Genomic DNA, 13282 nt, shown 5'->3' with positions numbered 1-13282 from the left:
CGATAATCTGCAAGAAATACATGCATAAATAAATATTTCCTATCTTTGATGACAAACTTTAATGCAGCACATACTGGGTGTTTTGTCGATAGGACCCAGATTTGTCTTTTTTTTTGTAGCCTTCGTCTTCAAAGCCCCTCGGTCTCAGTTTGAACCATGACGTCATCTCCCCAAATATAGCTTTGCACTGCTCGTATTAAACAAGTCAACAGTGTTGTCAGTGGATATTTAGGGACATGCCGTCATTTATCACACACACAGGTGGGGGTGACGTCAGGACAGCAGTGCTCTCTACACTTAAAGGTAAACCATACATCATGGTATTTAGATGGTATGAAGGCTATTAAAACGTCCCATCAAAGCTTTAATTTACAGTAATTATTGATATTTAGAGCATCATGAGTCATTATAGATACTTATGATAGGATTATGGGTATATCTTCCAGCACAGTGTTACTGTATTTTGACCTCGAATCTATTTGCAGTGTTTTAAATGTGCAAGTTAAAACAGCCAAACTATTTTTTTCACAACACTATGTGATGATTTGATGACTGTTAAATGACGCCACAGTGTCACCATGACGTCAATAGCTTGAACACTTGAACAATAGGATAGAAAATACACACCAAACAATTCCCACTATTGCATGGTTGGACCATTTTGCATCCCCACTTGGATCATTGTGATTTAATTTTTCTGAGGAAGCAACAACAAGCATCACGTTTAAGGACATGTAAGTGATAGAGGTCAGGGGGAGTAAACAATCACCACAGCGGTATACGACACCAAACTAGCAGCGAATAATGTCTATTAGGGCTGGGCGACAATTCAATATGTTAATATATCATCTTTCAATTGACTCATATCGTGATGAAATCATATATCGAGATATCGTGATACACAATTACATCGTCTAAATTGATAATAGGCAGGATATTTTTTTGGCATCATTGGGCAAAAATCCCATAATAACCTTTCAGCATATTGTAATTCAAGTGTTCTGAGAGAAAACTAGACTTCTGCTCCTCCTCATGGCTCTGTTTTCAGGCTTTAGAAAATCTAGCCCGTGACGGGAAACTTTGACCAATCACAGGTCATTTCATTGAGAGAGCGTTCCTATTGGCTGTGCTCCGGTCATGTGACCAGAACTTGGTGTTCTTTCAACAGATTTTACAATGGTGGCTGCGTCACAAACTTTCTCATTTTACAGCTAAACCGTGCACTACAAGATGATTCTGAAAACATCTGAGGAGAGAAATACACAGTAACGTAACATAATATTGATTCATATTTGATCAGCGCTGCCTAGTTTGACCGTGTGGTCGGAGTTCGTGAGTGATTGACAGCCAGGTCTCATAGACAGCAGACCTGAGATCAGCTCTTACTGCTTGTTTTCAACAAGTGAAATCTTGCAGATGCCGTTAGGAGCACCGGAGGACACAGAGTCACATGATTTTTTTCAGGTTACCTGTTACCTGTACTACTGTCACGATACAGCGACCGTTTTATAAAAATAACTTTCATTAATCATATTTGATCCAATCTTGCCTACTTCAGCTTTAATCTGATTACTCTGTATTAGCGTGCATTCATGTACGCATAGTCAGTGTACAGCTGGAAATATATTTTTTTTTCTCTATAATTTCCCTTGAAACTGTTCTGTTCATTTTGCACTGAAGTTCTTAATAAAATGAGAAAATACTTTTCATTTGTCAAGTATTTAATTCACATAGGATTTACCATGTGGTTATTTCATATAGACTATGTTTTTATTGAATTACCAAAAAACATGCTTTATCGTGATATTTATTGTTATCGAGAAGTGAAATACCTTTATCGGGATAGAAGATTCTGGCCGTATCACCCAGCCCAAATTTCTATAAAACGCCAAATAGCTCGTAGACAAAATAGTGTGTGTTTTAAGAAATACAAAACACACACAAGCTGCTTTTCACATGAAAATATTTTTTTGTGAAAAAAATATTTTCTCTTATTCATATGATTGGTGCAAAAAATGAGAACTGTGAGGACTCAATTTGGCCAGTTTGTTTTTTTAGGTACAAAGGTTAAAGGGTTAGTTCACCCAAATTCCAAACAAACATATTTTCTCACGTACATCTTAGCCATGCAGATGTCTTTGGTTTTATTTGTCCAGGATTTGTTTTGAGATCCGACTCTGAGACGCCCCTTTGCTCACAGCATTGGAAAAATTACATAGGGAAATTTAACACCAACATATCTTTCTGGCGTCAGTCTCCATGTTACTCTGGATAAAAAACAGACCTCTCTGTCAACAGTTTTCATTGGAACTACTTTCTACCGAAGATATAGACAACTGTTGACAGTGTGTTTTGTGGATTATCCTGATATATGAGGACACTGTAAATATATTTTTTTTCAATGCTGCGAGCAACACAAACAAAAATACATTCACCGCCATTGTTTTGGGGCAAAAATATCTGCATGTATATACCATTAGAGGTACGTAAGAAAATAGATTTTTTTGTCATTTGGGTGAACAAGCCTGACCTAAAATAACTTACCCTAACTTTAGCCTAGAGAAATGACCCGAACCTGTCATGTAATTTTATACTTACAGCAGCATTCAAGATGCAAATTTATAATATGTTACAAAAAGCAATGCTATACTGCTTCAAAAATACTACTGCTGCAAAGATCATGTTTTTTTTTTGTAGGATATTAGCTGATTACACAGCACACACATGCTAAAACATCTATAGCATCCATTTTGTTGCAAGAGCATATGATTGTGTGATGACCACTTCCTGTGTTAGGAGCAGGGGTTTATAGGAGCACCTGAATGCACCATCACATGTAACAGGGATGCAAAATAGCTGCCATGAAATGTCTCCAACAGTCAGGTCAGGGCGAGCCTATTGACCTTCCCAGCCAACATAAGTTATACACCAACATGATCATATTTTCCATATCCTTCTACCTCACTCTTTGTAAAGTGGAAATTGATAATGAATGCAGTAATAAAACCTGTTATATAGAAACAGGGAGGGACGTTTTGCTTTGTTAGATTACAGACATTTTGGCCTGGATTGCTGCACCAGGTCACGACGCGCTCCTCCTCTGCTCGTACTGGTAACTACAGCGTCATTACAAGGGCAAGTAAATCTAAGGTGACGTCGAGGTGTTGCCTGAACTGTCGACGATATGATGACTCACACTGAGAGGTGACATAGCAGGTATTTGGGAGGAGACTTTACAGCTCCATGGTGCCAAAAAAAAAACAAAGAAGTCTAAAGCAGCAGACACAGTGGATGTTACAGTCAGTCATATAGTGCATAGTGCTCTCACACCTGCTCAGATATCATCAATGAACATTTATAATCACCAAATAACTTTGTCCATCACATAGTTTTACATCCAACACTGATGCACAAATACAGCTGCAGTGTGACCCAACCAAATAAAAATCTCCCAAATTCAACCAGATGATTTTAGATCTAACAATTACAATGTCAGATTGAATGGCAAGCGATGGGCCTGTGTACGAGTTTCTGCCACATTATCAGAAAATATAATATATATTCATATGATGGAAAAAGTTATGTTGAAAATACAGGACTACAGCAAAGCACGATTCACAAATCCGGATGACAAAACGCGCAAAATGTCGCCTCAAAGATCACAACAATCCTGATTAGGAATCTTATACTGACATAAGAAGACATGTGAAATACCAGGCAAACTATTTAACCACTAAGACACATTCCAACACCCTCCTATAGATATATATCATAGGAATATTTCTTTTTTATTATCCAGGTATATAATTTACCAGCTGCTACTTTTACGCATCGTTTTTTGGATGTGTTTGACTCCATCTTAAGAACTCAAATCATCTCTACGTTTGAGACAATATAACATATAACATTCAACATATATAGGCAACACTACACATCTTGGTATATGTATAATTTAAAAGGCCTACAATGAGTTGAAATGAGAAGAAAAAGAGAAGAAAATGTACCTGCTGCTACTTTTACGCATCGTTTTTAGATGTGTTTGTTACGTTTGAGACAGTAACACATTCAACATATAGGCAACACTACACTTCTTGGCATATGTATAATTTAAAAGGCCTACAATGAGTTGAAATGAGAAGAAATAGAAGAGAAGGAGATCCAGCACCAGAAGCCAAACTATTTAACCACTAACACACACTTCAAGACTCTCCTATAGATATATATCATATTCCTTTTTATTATTCCGGTATAAAAATGTACCTGCTGCTACTTTTACACACCGTTTTTAGATGTATTTGACAACATCTTATAAGAACACAAATCATCTATTTGAGACAGTAACACATTCAACATATAGGCAACACTACACTGCCTGGCATATGTATAATTTAAAAGGCCTACAATGAGTTGAAATGAGAAGAAAATGGAAGAAAATGTAACTGCTGCTACTTTTACGCATCGTTTTTAGATGTGTTTGACACCATCTTAAGAACACAAATCATCTCTACGTTTGAGACAATATAACATATCACATTCAACATATAGGCGACACTACACTTCTTGGCATGTGTATAATTTTAAAGGACTACAATGAGTTGAAATGAGAAGAAAAAGAAGAGAAGGTAGATCCAGCACCAGAAGCTTTCTGCGCAGACACACAACTCCTGCTCTCAAACGCACCGAGCAGTCATAACGAGCATCATAACGCAAAATGCAATTTAAAGGGTGATTTGGGTTTGACGTCATCCTCTAACACATCGCAGGCTGTTCAATTACCTTTCTCTGGATGAGGAAGAGGAGGAGGAGGAAGGTCGGTCGGTCGGTCGGTGTCTCTCTCTCTCACTCTCTCTCTTTGTGCACTCCGAGGTGAAAACATCCAAAACGTGGGTCCTCTTTTTTTTCTTCTCTTCTGCACATCTGGATGCTCCAACAGCAGCAGCAGCAGCAGGTCCACACAAGTCACCTCGTCTCCATCTTTGCTCTGTTTTTTGTTGTTGTCATTGTTCTCTCCTGCAAGACAGAAAGAAAAGACATGCATGGTGAGATTTAAACCGATTATAACCTCCTGGGAACCGAGTTAAAAAAAGTGTCTTCCAATTACTTTTTTTGTGATTTCCTTCCTATTTAGGGTTAAAAGAAAATCTTAACAATTTAGGCTTATTAAACTTTATTTTTTTTGTCCACTGTATAGTGGACTACAGGACTATTTCAGAGTGAAAAGACTAAAACAAAATGAACAGATTATGGCTGTAGAGTGATATTAAACTAAGAATACATTCAAATTGATTTAAAAAAAACAACACATATGCCATATCACTGGAAAGCCTAGGATGTCCCTCTTTATAATACACCAGGGGTTGATAGAGTAGGTCAGAAGAGTAAGAGGATATGCATGTGGACAAAATGTCAACTACAGAGGACACATGTCAATGGGCTGGGTCTCAGGAGGATAAAGTTCATCTGTGCGTGCAGGCCTAGATGTGGTGTACAGGGTGGTTTGGAGGTAGAGGTGGGGAAACTTTATCACCTGCACCAGGTGGATATCAGACTGCACAACACAACCACAAACATACACTATATGTTCAAAAAAGTCTCAGTTTTTACGCACCAGATTGACACAAACCTATACAATATGCAACAATTACGTCACCTTTAAATGATGCATGGCTAAGTTTGCATGGGAGTCACAGATCAACAGATAACCAGCCTCCCATATCCTGCACACAACTTTGTCTTTTTGTCGTTATACGTGCTAATAAGACGGAAAGAGATGCAGGAGACTCCAAAGGTCAGAGGTCACACTGTTTCCCTTTATAGACAATAACGTCATCTGTCTGTTTCACCGTTTCCAGATTTTGCTTTGTCTTGTCAAAGTTAATTAATGATACGTGTCCTGCTTTAACAGGCCACCTGCAACAAGGTGTTTTTTGCATCTTCTGCGCAGCCTCATCTAGCTGCTTTGCTCATGGGTTTGGGTCACATCATGGCACTCTCGGAAATTACATAGACGCATGCTTTTTTCTTTTTGCAAGGTGTGTTCATCTTGCTCGCTGCACGTCGTGACTCTTTTCTTTTCTGTGTAACTCTACGTCGTCACCAAAAGACCTATAGAGACCAGGCTTAATTTTGAATTACGTCACTTTCTGCTCTCTGACGTGCACTTTTTTTTCTCGACCCTGACAATATATTGCAGGCCTGCAACTTGTAGGTCTTGCAGCGTAAAAAGGGGTCTTATATGTCACAGTGCACGTCACTTATTACTAGACGTATACACTTCCTCCATCTTAACACTACACTTGGCTGCTGTTTGGCACTTTTTTGCAAATATATTTGAGCATGAATCGTGATTGTTTACACTGACGCTCCCTTCAGCTGTGATGGGATAACAGAGAACAAACTGAGCACAAAGTTACATGTGCTTTTTTCTTCTCGAGGCTAAATTGAATTGCATCTCATTTTGTTCTTTTTACTCTGTCTTTTCAGGAAGGCACCGCTCATCTGTGGGTTTTATTTCATTAGTGTGATCACTTTGTGTGCACACATCACTCATAATTCACATATATATAGATATAGATATATGTAGATAGATATAGGAGGAGGCCAGAGTTTTGATGTGCTACACGACTTATGAGTATAGCTACTGATTGAGTCGTTAAGCTGCACAAATTTAAGGGTTTTTGGGTGTTGAATCAGTCTGGGGTCAGGCTGAACGGACGTGGTCGTGTCCGGTTATCTGTGTGATATTTGTGGGGAATATTGACAGGGAACAGTGGTGGGTGATGCTTGAGGTGGATTAACTACTATTCACAAAACTGGGAGGGAGACACGTGTGCGATTCCACACACACACACACACACACACGCACAGTCACTACACGGTCAGTGTTTGCAGATGTTCCTTCTTCCAGCTGCCAATCTGAGCTTGTTGGGGAATCCCTTGCATATGTACTTTGGTTACAGGGGTGTGTGTGTGTGTGTGTGTGTGTGTGCATGTTTCCCACATTATGTTTTTGAAGGGGGTTCAATGACGTCCAAGGGATAGTGGCACCCCACCCTCCAAAAAGACACACACCCTCCACTGTTTTGCCCACGTGCAACTTCATTGCAAAGGGTCCCCCCGTGTTTACACTTTGCTCTGCTGGGGGCCACTGTCACTGGTTCAGTTTGGGACAGGGGTGTTTGGCTGAAATGACTTAAATCTTGCATTGCTCAAAGTTTTGGGTCCGACGAGATGTTTGTTGACATGAATCATCTTTTCGTTTTATACACTGATGCACGCAAGAGTTTGAGTAAAAACTTGGGTGCGATGTGGCTGCAGAGCTTCGCCACAATTTCTATAACAAAGAAGAAAACTGTTGACTAGAAAAAAAAAAATGACACACGTATAATAAAAGGGCTGAAAAAAGCAAACCGTGATAAAAACGCCACTGCTGTGGCAATGACGGGAATAACAAGAGCAAATAAGGACGACATTAATGCAAAAAGAAAATTCGAGGAGAAAAAAAAAAAAAAGAGGAAAAAACAAGCCTCTTCAAAAAATTAAAGATTGTAAAAAAAAATCCACGAGTGGAGGAGAGGAGCCGTCTGTCTTCAGATGTCGATGTCGAATGCGCCCTCCGCAAATGCTTTTTGGGGTAAGGGCTTCCCAGATTAATAGTTATGAACAGCAAGCCCAGACCGCAAAAAGATTCGTGAAGGACATTATCTGCTGCTGCTGCTGCTGGAGACTCCGTGACACCCGGAGAGTCTGTTTCTCTCTTTGCATCCGAGAATGTATCTCCCATCCCGGCTCGGTTGATTGTATCTCCAGCCATCTGCAACCAGAGGCGAGCATGTCCCTCCAACACATGCATACACACACACACACACACACACACATGCACACGGATAGATGGAGAGAAAGAGAGAAAAAGGGGTCTCCGGATGCAAAAGCTGCTGCTGCAACTGAGCGCTGTCCAAGGTCCTTTCACTCCTTCTCCAGTTTGATTCTCCTCTCTCATTCATTCCTTTCTCCTCTATCTCTACCTCATATTTTCCTCTCCTTTTTTTATTTTATCCAAACGCTCGGATGTGCAAACATTGGGAGCTGTGCATCGATGCGTTTTGTTGTCAGTGCTCTTTCTCTCTCTCTCTCTGTGTGTGTTATATCCCCTGCATGGTCCGTTGCTGTGTGTCTCTCCGTTATAGTGATGCTCTCCTCTCTGCAGCCGCTTCCAGAGCTCTGGGTGAGTGAGGAGAGAGCAAGGCTGTAAAACTGCTGGCAATAAATAGAGAGCAGGGAGGCATCTCATTGGACGAACCGAACCTCGTCATCAACCAATCGGTGTCTCGCTCATATAGGGACCCCCCTTTTTGAAAAAAAAAAATAAAAAAAAAAATAGACAGGGCTAACCAAAATTGTGATCTATACCAGGGAAAGTGTATATATGCATTGATGTCAGGATATGAGCATTTAGATGTTTGTTTATATGCATTTTCTTTTTTTTGCGTTTACAGGGCGTCTAAAAAAACTGACCGTCGCTCCATATCGTGATAAATAACACTGATGACAATAATAAACAAGATATGTGACAGCAAAGGATGAGCCATTTTTATCACCCGATCACAAATAACGCCCCTAAGAGCCAGATACACAAGCGACATCAAATTATGGAGAATGCAAAAGATGCAAAAAATATACAATAATGAAAATAACAGTGTGAAGCTCCGCACAGCTGCACATCATCCACATCGCATCATAACATCAGCAACAAGAAAGCATCTGAGGCGACTCCGTGGTCACCTATAGAGTTCACCGGAGGAAACCACTGATGGAAACCACGCGGGGGTCTCCGGACTGCACACTCAGTCCGATGGTTCAGTCAGTTTACAGCGATTTTTAAAGGTTGAAACCAAAACAGAATGACAAATGATATCACCACTATGATGGTTTAACAGCTTTTTTTACAGCAACAATGTTGCAACTTTTAAAATAACAACACATTGCTGAGCATCACATCAAGAGTTAAAGCACGAGCGTAAAGCACTCATTCTCTCACGCACACAATCTTTAATGTTGTTTTTTTTGGTCAAAGTATAAGAATCAAATGGATGAACTTACCTGTTTTTTTTTGTTTTTTTTAATTTCCTGCAACAGTTCCATTGGTTTTTGTCAGAAGCCATAGTGATATCTCACCTCCCATAAAACAACCCTCAACTTCTCCTCCATGCAAGTTACTGTACCGAGGTGGAGGCCGGGTCACGATCTGGATCTGGCTCCAGACCCCCCCTCCTTGTTTAAACCAGGTTTGATCCTGAACCAAACATATACCCCCCCCCCCTCCCTTCCTCTCCTCTCCTCCCTCCCTCCCTCCTCCTCTTCCTCTCTCTCCATCCACACCGCCCCACTATCACTGATGAAACTCGTCTGCATTCAAGTTGGCTGCCAGCATGCCAGTCCAGCAAACAGCAGGGTTCACACTAAAAACAAGCTTTGGGGAGAAAGGACGGAGATATTTGGGATTGAAAGGGGGGGGGGGGTGAGGGGGGAGAGGTTAGGGAAATGGTTAATGCAAACCCAGAGTCTAAAGCCCCCCCATCACCACCACCTCCCCCCCCCCACCCCCCTCCTCCTGGTGTGGGTATTTTTTTATTGGGTGGTCTTTTTCATTTGCAACCCAGTCAGTCACGATTCTCCCCCACCGTCTGCATGCTCTGCACAGTGACTGCCTCTCTCTCTCCTGACGCAGCCAACGCGCACATTACTCACTTTAGCAGTCACGACTCGGGAATCCGTGTTGTTTTTCCACCGAAATTACACGCTCGGTATTGAATTATTGAGCAAAGATCTGCACCCCCCCCTCGAGTTGCGCGTTTTGACCGACGAAGAATGACATGAATGAGTTGTTGTTGTTTTTTTCTCTGTGTGTGTGTGTTTGGGGAGGTGGAGGAATGTATCGCAGGTGAATCGGGATTTTGCATGACAAACACAGGTGGTCGATGTGGTGGGTTGTTTTTTTTCTCCATCTGTGGCATCGCGTAAAATCAAAATACTGGGAAAATTGGTGAAAGTCGTGCACAGACTGATGGGTTCGGGGGTTTAGCGCGGTTCTGGTGTCCTGTATAGCCTATATTCATCAAGCTGCAGGTCCGGGTCTCTAATTCAACACTGATAACCTGAATTGAAAAGGTGATTCCTTCAAACTCTTTCTTGGAGTATAGAAGCGATAATAAGCGACGCTCACTGAGCCTCTTGCGCGCCCTCCTGGTCGCTTGGACGCAAAGTTTATTGTGATGAAAAACCACATTAAGAGCATTGAAGTTGTAGACGCATCTTTGCAGAACTCGAACACAGAAAACTATTTTTGCTACTTTCTCAAAACATTTTCCTACGCAAACTTGACACTGGCTTCACATCTTCATGTTCATTCTCACGTGAGTTGCTCTACTTCAAAAAAAGGTAAAGAAATGAAGCTGATGAGTCGGTCAGACATGGGAAGAAAAGACTGGACTGAGCAGAGGAAGAGCTGATCCAAGTCGGTCCGGCTCCTGCCTGCCTGCCTATTGCATCCGATGAGGCCGTTCAAACTATACAGGCGGGAACATATTTTTTCCAGCCAAATGTCTTCCCTCAGTTCAGTTAGAGCAGGCGATTTTAAAGGATGCTTCAGTGTTTCTTCTCCAAACGTCGCTTCAGGAAAGAAGGATTCACTCAGAATAGATGCTGTTGGGTTTTCCAAACAGGAGTAAAGATTTTGACTGCCAGGAGCAACACACACACACACACACACATGCATGCACACAAACAGACACACAGGCAAACACACCATCAGCAGCAGCATCAGAAACAGCCCACTACCGCCACTTGGTGATGTTTCAGCACCATTGCTGCTGGACAGCTCCCGGGTTTCCCCATGCGGTGCTTCTGGTCTCTGCTGCAGCAACAGCTCCTTCACTTCACTTCACTCTCCATCCTCTCCTCCTCTTCCTCCTCTTCTCTGTCAGTACACGACTCCTCTTTAAAAAAAAAAAAAAAGAATACGGAGTGGAAAAGGCGTCCTTAAGCGCTCATCAGAGAAGGGTTCCCCTTGCTTTTCGCGGTTAAGCAGGGAGAGAAATAAATATGTGATGGAGACTCAACAGCGCCAACAGACAAAGGGAGTTTTTGCACTTGCTTATTTACCAAAAAGGGGTGATTCCTACTCTGCAGGAAGGGTTGCTCACTATATGCTCTACAGTCAAAACATGGCTCGTAAAGCATGCCAATAAAATCCATGCCTATACCAGGAGTCACGTGTTTTTCTGGGGGTTTTTGTGCGTGCATGAGACAGAGGAGGAGGTAGAGAACAACACAGGAGCATGCATTACTAAATACACACAAAAGTACATGGAATTAAACATGGTCTCACTCACCGTGGTGCAGCCACGTCCTTGTTCCAACCTGGAGAGAAAAGAGGAAAAACACACAGAGAGAGAGAGAGAGAGAGATTGAGATGTTTAGTGGGGAAAAGCCGCAACAAGAGTGTGGAAGAAATGCAACAGATTAAGTCCACCATTTGTTATTATGTTGGCTTACAGTGGCACGTCCAAGTTTGTCTCAGGATTGCCTCCCTTTTTATATACAAGTGATACCCGTCTGTCTATTTCTGGCGCACGATCAAAACTATGATGCTATTTTTAGGTCACAGTACGAGCAAAAAAAAAAAAAAAAAAAAACACTCACGAAAGGCATCGCTTAGGAACGTTACGTGAAGTGCATGTAATGTAAATTAATTTTGCCTCTCCAACTCCAACTCTGCACAAGAGAACCCGATTCCCCTCCGTTGCATCATTGCAGTGATTTTTTTTTTTTTTTTTTTTTTTAGAAACCCAATGTGCCTCCAACAGCAGCACCACCTCCTCCATTCTCCTCCTTAAACTACTTTCAACCTCTATACAGCTACAATCTGGGACTCGTCCTCGCTGCCAATATTCATCGACAATATGTGATGTGTTGTCGCCCTCTTCAGAAGCTTCTCGTCCCGCCGTCACTTCTTCAGCAGCTCAAACTCATGAACGCAAAACAGCTCAAAAATACTGATGAACGCGGATTACCCGACGCTCCCTGCGGGATCTTCTCTTTCTTTTTTTTTTTTTAGTCGACGGAGCACTGAACAATTTTAGTAATTAAGCTTTGCTGACGAGAAGAAGAAGGAAAAAAATAAATAAATAAAAAGCCTTTTTTTTTTTTTTTTTTTTTGAAGGGCTGCGTCAGTACTAGGCATTGACGTCACGTTTAGATTCTCTCACTTTACAGCCCGGAGAGGCTGATTAAAGACACTCTGTGATCAGATCTGCGCAGAATGTGCCATGGAAAATGACAAAATAGGAAAATATTACAGGTGGGTTAATGTGGACTCGTGGAAACTGCAGCTTTGAAGAAGGTTATCTGGTAAAAACCCTCCTGTAATGCTGGAGCATCTGGGTTTCCATCCAACCTCCCTCCTCCTCCTCCCCCTCCTCCTCCTCCTCTTGTCTCTATATATCCCCCCACCAAGCGTTGGTGCTGTTTTGGTCTTGGGAGCATTTTTTTTATCCCAGCATCCAGTGCATTTGGCGGGCAAAACACGGTGTCCCTATAAGCAGAATGAGAGGAAAACGAAGCGAGCAGAGCTGCTGCATCCTCCATCTCCATCTCCTCCATCCATGCACCAGACCCAGCTCACCCACGGAATAGACCCACACTGGTCCATGCAAAAAAGGGCGCACAAACAAACCTCCCTCCACAATATGTCTCTCTGTCTCTCACCAAACCTCCCCATTCAATATCTCTAACACCTTTTACTGTAAGACCCTCTCTCCACACACACCACGCCGTCCATCTGCACTCGTGCAGCGTGGAGATGCACGAGACTTAACAGGATGGGATGGGTGGATAGTGTTTTTTAGAGATGGAGGAAGTGAGTATCCACTGAGTGGCAGCTACCTAGAAAAGTCGTCTCTGAGAAGGAAAAAGGGCTGCGCCCGTCGCATCGGTTCGGTTTGTGCTATTTTTATCCCTGTAGCCTGTAGGCCAACTGTATGTCCGTGACTGCTGCTGGCGAGTGCATGTATAGGGACAGACACACATGTCCTCTCTAAGACACTAATAAACCAGCAGAAGGAAATCACAGAATAATAAAGAACAGTTTTTTATGCTCTGAATGTTTTTGGCATCTATTTCTGTCTGGTTCTCTTTGTTTTCCACAAAAACAAGCCGAAGTAGGAAGAGATGAGTCCATATAGTCAAGTATCACACGCACACAAACCACCACCACGAGCCACTC

General features: G+C 41.9%; 1 long non-coding RNA gene across 2 annotated transcripts in view; it reads right to left on the bottom strand.

Moving 5' to 3' along the window:
- LOC141766726 (uncharacterized) overlaps window positions 1–12969 on the bottom strand; it is a 50019-nt gene extending 37050 nt beyond the window's left edge. Inside the window, exons 1-3 of one of the 2 annotated variants that reach the window (XR_012593675.1) lie at window positions 11562–12969; window positions 11391–11418; window positions 4777–5010 (exon numbers count right to left, since the gene is read on the bottom strand). This is a non-coding gene — a long non-coding RNA (uncharacterized LOC141766726). The remainder of the gene's footprint in view (window positions 1–4776; window positions 5011–11390; window positions 11419–11561) is intronic. The other variant, XR_012593674.1, reaches the window with a different exon arrangement.
- Between the last annotated feature and the right edge of the window lie 313 nt (window positions 12970–13282).

The sequence above is a fragment of the Sebastes fasciatus genome, chromosome 4, assembly GCF_043250625.1.
Source record: "Sebastes fasciatus isolate fSebFas1 chromosome 4, fSebFas1.pri, whole genome shotgun sequence".
Taxonomy (NCBI): Eukaryota; Metazoa; Chordata; class Actinopteri; order Perciformes; family Sebastidae; genus Sebastes; species Sebastes fasciatus.
The sequence above is the reverse complement of the archived record's forward strand: the minus strand, read 5'-3'. Positions and strand labels throughout refer to the sequence as shown.